Source organism: Pinus tabuliformis, chromosome Q (genome assembly GCF_031772625.1).
Source record: "Pinus tabuliformis cultivar Carrire ecotype Pingquan chromosome Q, CPIR1, whole genome shotgun sequence".
NCBI lineage: Eukaryota > Viridiplantae > Streptophyta > Pinopsida > Pinales > Pinaceae > Pinus > Pinus tabuliformis.
In genome coordinates, this window is record NC_142296.1 from 807188820 (window position 1) to 807197587 (window position 8768).

Consider the following 8768-nt stretch of genomic DNA (forward strand, 5'->3'; position numbering starts at 1 on the left):
AAGCCCAGGAAAACTGGGGTTTCCATGCCGCGCCCCGACGCCGAAAATTTGGGGTTTCCACCGGCGCCGAAAATTTGGGGTTTCCGCCGGGCTCCTAAAATTTGGGGCTTCCATGTCGTGCCAAAAATTTGGGGTTTCCACCGGGCTCCTAAAATTTGGGGCTTCCATGTCGCGCCAAAAATTTGGGGTTTCCACCCGGCGCATAAAATTTGGGGTTTCCACCAGGCTCCTAAAATTTAGGGCTTCCATGTCGCACCAAAAATTTGGGGGTTCCGTCCGACGTAGAAAAAAATTGGGGTTTCCGCCCTGCCCAAAAATTTTTGGGGTTTACAAGTCGCGCCCAAGCCTGGGGAAACTTGGGGTTTCCATGTCGCGCCCCGACCAAAATTGGTGGTGCCCAAGCCTGGGGAAACTTGGGGTTTTCGAGTCGCGCCACGACCGAAACCGGCGGCGCCCAAGCCTGCGGAAACTGGGGGTTTCCAAGTCACGCCCCGACACCCAAGCCTGCGGAAACTGGGGGTTTCCAAGTCATACCCCGGTGCCCAAGCCTGCAGAAACTGGGGGTTTCCAAGTCACGCCCCCGTGCCCAAGCCTGGGGAAACTTGGGGTTTCCATGTCGCGCCACGACCGAAGCCAGTGGTTCCCAAGCCTGCGGAGACTCGGGGTTTTCCATGTCGCGCCCTGGCGCCCAAGCCTGGGAAGCTTGGCGTTTCCATGTCCCGCCCTTTGATGGAACCACGGGTTTCCGCATTTTACGGCACGAGGGAAACGTAGGGAACTTGGGGTTTCCATGACGATGCAAACCAGCTCGGAAGTCTCAGGAACTTGTCGTGTTTAGAAACCACTGCCCAAGTCTAGGGAACTCGCTGTTTCCATGTCGGGACACACCCTGAATCACCTGAGAGTCTGTGGAACTTCGGATTTCCATGTCGTGGGGCCACGAAGAGCCACCAAAGTCTGGGGAACACAGGGTGTCCATTTCGCTGCGCGATGAAAACTACTACCCAAGTCAGCGAACACACACGGGGTTTCCATTTCGCGTCACAACAAAAATTGCTACCCAAGTCTGGGAAACGCGGTGTAAGGACCTGCGGTTCAGTTTCTCCCCGTCGGTACGAAGTACGAACTCTACGACCGAAATGTGCGAAGGTACATAACTATAATGCGCATTAGAGGTGGAGCGATGGTTGGTTTATAGCGTGGGAGTGTTTGGCATAACCCACGGGCCGACTTACATGTTGGGGGGACTTGAACGAAGGATTGCTTGCCAACCAACAATCTGATGGCAAGTTTGCGACGTGTAAGGGCGTTTTGGCACGCCGTGGTCGAGTTGGCCTGGGCAGCGACTCGCCCAACCGCTCGTATAAATATGGCAAGGCGTTGGAGGATTTGGTATTCATTCGAAGATGGACATTCGAACATGAGCATTCGGTGATCAAGAAAAAAGTGCAAAGTAGTGCAGCAGGTCGCAAAAGAGGCACGGGCATATATGTGCCCGCTCTCGAGCAAGCACACACGATATGCACAGGTTTCGGTTATCGGGTGAGGGCGCGGGTAAGGAAGGCACCTGCCGTTCGGTGTGACACGGGGTGTCTCGGGTAGGTCGCCCGCCCGTCGTGGAAGAAGAAACACGGAAGTGTCTTGGGTGACTCGGCTAAGTCGCCCGCCCGTCGTGCAAAAGGAAATGGGGGGTGACTCAGGTGAGGTCGCCCGCCCGTCGTGCAGCGGTAAACGAGGTTCGGTCGAGGAGTACAGTTGGCAACTCGTGTGAGGGCGCGACTGCCCAACTCGGGCAAGGAACTCGGTTGGCACACGGAGGTGTTGCCTATTTGTAAAATTTGCTAAGTATGCAACTTGGTGTTTCCCATGTATACTTGTAAAGCTTCGTAAACATTGTAGAGTTGATAATATATTGTATTCGGGCAGACTCATTGTTCAGGGAGTTGCCCCTCCCTTTATACTGCGCAATTATGTTCTTCATGTATAATTGCTGATGATAATGAATGTGTATGGGTGTTCATTGGTATAAAGGAAACATAATAATACTTGGTTGCGAAAAACAAACTAAGTAGACTAATGGTTGGGCGTAGTCCATGAACATAAGTATTGGTGAAAAGAAAGTGTTCGGTGGCGCCGCACCTCGCCAAGTACGACTGAAAGACTACTGTAGGCCTGGGGGCATGACACGCGGGGTTCCCATGTCGCTCGCGCCGTGTTGGGCGTGGCGCACGCCCCTTGATACCTGCATGATGGGAGAGCCACCGACGGAAGGCGCGCGGGCGACCCTTGTTGTGTGCCCGGATGAAAGAGGTGACCATGTGCGGACGAGTTAGGATGCGGGCAGGTGTGCGACGTGTGGCGACGGGTGTAATCGATGAGGTGTTGGAGCCGACCCATGGGTGCGACGGTGCACACGAAGGGATGCGGTGGTTCGTGGGAATGGGGCGTGTCAAGGTTATGTGGCAGGTCAACCGGGCATGCATGTTGATGGAGCCGACCCTTGTTATCCTCAAGAGACACGGCCCTTGGGCGAAAGGATGCATATAAGTAAGGAGGATGGCGTTCGACGAAGGGACATCGAGCTCAGACTTCCACATCGTAGAACAAGTGCGAAGGAAGGAGTTGGGCGAAAACAGAAGGAAGAGAAGGACGCGGGTAAGAGGGCCGCACCGGTGGGTGGATTACAGAGGGCAGGTCGGGCTTGGTAGTGCAGACAGGAAGAGTGGGGCGGGTTACCGTCCGGGCAGGCAGGCCACACTGCATGCGGGCCATGCGCCCTCATTATGGACCGCACCGACGGGCAGAGGTTTGGCGCCGCGGAAGGGAAAGTCGGGCGGATAGGTTCACAGTTCAGGTGTGGAGTTGTGTCGTGCAGGCCGCGGGCCAGTGCAGCACGACCACACGACACGACAGGTTGAAAGAATAATTGAAGAAGATAAATTTATGGTAAGTTATTTTCGCTGCATTGTTAAGAACACTTATTGAAAAATTGACCGAGTGTTGAAGTAGGCGCAGACCGTGTACTCAAGTATTGGTAAAAAGAAAAAGTACGGCGGTGCCGCACCCGCTTATGCATGGTTGAAATACTACCACTAGGATAGGAGCGTGACATGGGGTCTACTAGTCCCTCCTCGACAGAGGTCGCCAAATTTCAGGGAACCCAGGGATTCCATGTCCCGCCTTGTCGAAAGCATCCCAAGTGCGGGAAATTTGCGGTTCCCATGTCTCATCGCGATGGAAATCGCCCCAGGTGCAGTAAACTTGGTGTACGTCGAGCCTGCAACCTCACATCAAGAAAAAGGCTCGGTTGGTCAAGAGAATGAAGGTTTCTTCACTGGTAAAGGATCTCGCTAAGGAACAAAGGTTGGAGTCTCTTCTAGAGCTAGTCCACCACGGACTATCAAAATTTGAAAGAAGGACAGAGTGCCGGGGAACGAAGTGTCGAAGAAACAAAGTGCAGAGAGGAGGAAGGACTCGACTTGTGCTTGGGGGATATTATTGTCAAGGGATATTATTGGTCATTGCTAGGGCTTCACAATGACCAATAAGAAGCTTCAATGAGAGAAATATACGAAAGGGTTTTCCTCTGAGAGAGAGAGAGAGGTTTTTCCCTGGCAGAGAGCCAACATCTTGTGTTCTTGTTCTTATGTTTTTGGCACTAGTTTGATGAAAGTAAACACACATGCATTAATAAGAAGAGAAGAAGATTAAGATAACACGATAAATTGCAAAAGAGCTTCACAAATTGTTATCAAGTCTAGAAGAATCCCGCTATACGCCATTGCCCCAGATTATTCAACGTGGTATCGGAGCTAAGGTGACACATCAAGGAAAGGGAATCTCAAGAACATCCGCAAGGTTGAAGCGTCAAGCCAAGAAGTCTCAATCACATCAAGGACAAGAAGGTCTACCATCTGTCATTCATGATGGAAGACTACAAAGCAAGAAGAAACGCCTTGTATAAAGGCACCTACAAGAAGAACAAATCAAAGAGGGACCTACATCAAGCTACACCATCTTGAAGAATGAAAGGCACTACGAGTCAAGTCATCAAGCAAGTCCATTTGAAGAAAGCAACTTGAACAACATCAAGATCTAAGGAAGGCAAGCCATTAAGAAGAAAGCAAGTTCACTACATCTCAAACTCTATCAAGTATATGTCCCCTTCTGAGTATACCTCATTGTCTTTTTGCAAGGAAAGTAGCAAATTGGTTGGGACCACTACATGTCCAAAGTCCAACAGTTTGGATTCCAAGAGTATGGATGCTACAAAAGGGATTGTCCTAAACTTAAGAAGGACAACAACAACAAGAGAAAAAGGGAAGAAGCTCATGTAACTCAAGAAGTGAAAGAAGACGACAAGAAGCAAAAGAAGGAAGATCCTCCTATGACTAAGTCAACCTCTTTGCTTAAAGTCTTCTTTCAAAGGGGGTAGAGGTCTCATTGGGGGTCCCATTTATGGGATTCAAGAGAGGATGATATACAGGTGAGAGCAGGTGAAGCAAGAAAGGCTACACCAATCGAGGAGAACTATCAAATAAAGTCGCGATGATAAAATCATAATCAAGGTGAGGTATGTATGCATCAAAGTTTAAGTCATGTCATCATATATATTGATTGGGTCATGGGAAAATTTCTAGAATCACGATCAAGAATAAAAGGATCTCTTTCGCCAACGACATGCTCAGAGGCATGTGTTACAGTGGAGTAAAGGTCAACATGAAGAAGTGCTCTCATAAGGAGTATAAGGTGGTTGACCAATCAATCCAATAAGAATCAAATGAAGAACATCACGGTCACAAAGAATAACTATTTGACAAGATTCCTCAACATCTCTCGAAAGAAGGCACAGAAACTCTGACAAAGGAAGAAAAATATAAAGGACCCTTGACACCTACGAAGGCCTTGGAGATAGTAAGGTGCAGATAACCATTTCCACTCTACAAATATGTCATGATGAAGAGCAATATCATGAAGGGCCACTAAATCAAAGTACGGGAACAAGCGACTACAACTAAGCATCCATGTGATAAGTGTTATGAAGGATAGACAAGGTGACAAAGGAGTAGCTAGATGAAAAAAAGGACCTGATTTATATCAAGAAGGCCACTTTCCACGAAGGGAGCAATTACATGACAATTCAGGGGGGAAAGTGATCGATGGCCGGTACCCTGCCAAGAAGAAGTTCAAACAAAGACTTCATGACATCGAAGGAAAGAAGGAGATCAAGCGGTTGAAGGACCCACAAAGAAGACATTATTGATGAATGGACAAGTCCCTAGCTAAGAGGGAGTTCTAACAAGTTCCCAACTACAAAGGAGCTTGGGCAAGTTCCTTGTCAGAGGAAACTTGGGCATGTCTTCCCCAATCAAGGGGAAGAGATAGACACAACATTCTTGTCTTCACTTGGCAAGAAATAACGGGAGTATTGGGCAATCTTTTGGCATCTGATGCTCTTTGAGGATGTGTAGGGCACCCAAGTCAAGAGTAGGCAAGAGGAGCGATATTCTTTGAGGGATGGGAACCCAAGACAAGAATTGTCCTGGAAGGTCATACTCAGGGAACACCTGGGTGGGTATGTACCTTTAGAGACAATGACCAAGGTGTTAGTCAAGGCCTTTCTATGAACAATGTTGGCTAATATGATGCTATAACAGATGGGTTGCCAATCCGGTTTAATTATTCAAGATTGAAAAATAGCCAAACACCTTGTAATGATTTATGAATACCTCCCTAGTTGAGAGGGGGTGTTGAAGAAAGTGTAACTGGGTTTGGTCTTCATAAATGTACTTTTGATATTTGTATTTATTCAAGAAAATAAATAAATAAACAGTCCTAGCACATGTTAAAGTGTTATAAAGAGTCAAAAGAAAATGTTGAAGATATTAAGGACATGTTACCCCAGGTATATTTATGTATTAGAGTCAAAGATATTCCTACCCTCGTGCCTTCGTTCGGGTCGTGCACCCGTTCAAACCCCAAATTTCCTTCGGGCGGGCCGGGTCATCCTGTGCCGTGCCTGTGTGGGGGTGCACGGGCACACGTGGGCGTGCCGAAAATGCCAAGTCATGACCGCCCGTGTGCCTTCTTTTTTTGGGTCGTGCACCCATGGAAACTCCAAATTTCATTCGGGCGATTCGGGTTGGCTTGCCCAGGGCGGGTCGGGTCGTGCCGTGCCGTGTGTGGGTGCCCCGGCACACGTGGCCGTGCCAAAAATTCTAAGTCGTCATCGCCCGTGTGTCTTCTGCATATTCGTGTAGCCCATTTTCCTGACGCTCCCTCGGGCCTTCGTTCGGGTCGTGCACCCATGGAAACCCCAAATTTCGTTCGGGTCGTGCACACATGGAAACCCCAAATTCCGTTCGGGCGGGTCAGGTCGTGTCATGTGTGGGTGCCCGTGCAAACACGTTTGGGCGAGTCGAGTGGGGTTGAGTCATGCCGTGCCACGCGTGGGTGCTCAGGAACATGTGGCCATGCAAAAAATGTTAGGGCGTGACCACCCGTGTGCCTCCTTCACGTTCGCGCACACGTTTGCCCGACGCTCCATCGTGCCTTCCTTCAGGCGGGTGGGGTCGTGCCGTGCATGGGTACTCGGGCACACGTGGCAGTGCCAAAAATGCTAAGTCATGACCCCCCGTGTGCCTTCTACATGTTCGTGTGACCTGTTTGCCCGACGCTGCCTTGTGCCTTCATTTGGGTCACGCACCCATGGAAACCCCAAATTTCGTTCGGGTTGTGCATACAAGGAAACCCCAAATTTTGTTCAGGTTGGGTCGTGTCATGTCGTGTGTGGGTTCCCGTGCAAACGCGATCAGGCGGGTCGGGTCAGCTCGCACAAGGCCGGTCGGGCCGTGTCGGGTGAGCTCGCACAAGGCCGGTCGGGCCGTGTCGGGTGAGCTCGCACAAGGCCGGTCAGGCCGTGTCGGGTGAGCTCGCACAAGGCCGGTCGGGCCGTGTCGGGTGAGCTCGCACAAGGCCGGTCAGGCCATGTCATGCCATGTGTGGGTGCCTGGGCACACGTGGACGTGCCAAAAATACTAAGTCGTGACCGCCCATGTGTCTTCAACATGTTCGTGTGGCCCGTTTGCCTGATGCTCCCTCATGCCTTCGTTCGGGTCGTGCACCCACGGAAACCCCGAAAATTCGTTCGGGTCGTGTGCCCATAGAAACCCCAAATTTCGTTCGGGCGGGTCGGGACGTGTCGTGTGTGGGTGCCTGTGTAAACGGGTCGGGTCGTGTCATGTCGTGTCATGTGACGGCACTCAGGGCACACGTGGCCATATAAAAAATGCTAAGTTGTGAAGGGGGTGGGCCTTGTGCACGATCGTGATGCCCATTTGCCTGAATCTCCCTTGTGAGTTCGTTTTGGTCGTGTGTCGGACCCATGTAAACTCGTTCAAGCGGGTCGTTTGCCGTGTAAACACTTGTTCGGGAGGGTTGTGTTCCATGTAAACTCATTATGGCAGGTCGTTTGAGGGTGCCCGTGTAAACTCGTTCGGGAGGGTCAGGCGAGGTCATCCGTGCAAAAATTTTCGGGCGGATTGGGCGAGGGCGTCCGCGCAAACCCGTTCGGGCGGGTCGTTCGTGCAAGGGCATCCCTGCAAACCCGTTCGGGCGGGTCAGGCGAGGGCGTCCATGCAAACCCGTTCAGGTGGGTCAGGTGAGAGCGTTCGTGCAAACTCGTTCGGGCGGGTCATTTGCGGGCGCCCGTGTGAACTCGTTCGGGCGGGTCGTTCGGGCGAGGGCGCGCCCAGGCGAACGAGCCCATATCAAAAATGCTAAGTTGTGACCCAAGGTTGGCGTTGTGCACGTTCATGTAGCTCGTTTGCCTGACTCTCCCTTGTCGCTTGGTTTCGGTCATTCGGGCACCCATGCAAAATCGTTTGGGTGGGTCGTTTGAGGGCACCCGTGCGAACTCGTTCAGGTGGGTCGTTCGGGTGGGTCGTTTGAGGGAGCCCGTGCGAACTCGTTCGGGCGGGTCGTTCGGTCGAGGGCGTGCCTGGGCGAATGAGCCCATATCAAAAATGCTAACTTGTGACCTGAGGTTGGCTTTGTGCACGTTCGTGCAACTTGTTTACCCGGCTCTCCCTTGTCACTTCGTTTCGGTCGTTCGGACACCCATGCAAAATCGTTCAAGCGAGTCGTTTCAGGGCGCCCGTGTAAACTCATTTGGGTGGGTCGTTTGAGGGCGCCGGTGTGAACTCGTTCTGGCGGGTCGTTCGGGCGGGTCGTTTGAGGCGCCCGTGCGAACTCGTTCGGGTGGGTCGTTTGAGGGCGCCCGTGTGAACTCGTTCGGGCGGGTCGTTCAGGCGAGGGCGCGCCCCGGCGAACGAGCCCATATAAAAAATGCTAAGTTGTGACCTGAGGTTGGCTTTGTGCACGTTCGTTCAGCTCATTTTCCCAGCTCTCCCATGCTAGGTCATTTCGGTCATTCGGGCAGGTCGTTTGAGGGCACCCGTGTGAACTCGTTCAGGCGGGTCGTTCGGGCGAGGGCGTGCCCAGGCGAAGGAGCCCATATCAAAAATGCTAAGTTATGACCCGAGGTTGGCTTTGTGTGCATTAGTGCAGCTCATTTACCCGTCTCTCCCTTGTCAGTTCGTTTCGGTCGTTCGGGTGGGTCGTTTGAGGGCGGCCGTGTGAACTCGTTCGGGCGGGTCGTTCGGGCGAGGGCGCACCCAGGTGAACGAGCCCATATCAAAAATGCTAAGTTGTGACCTGAGGTTGGCTTTGTGCACATTCGTGCAGCTCATTTGCCCGGCTCTCCCTTG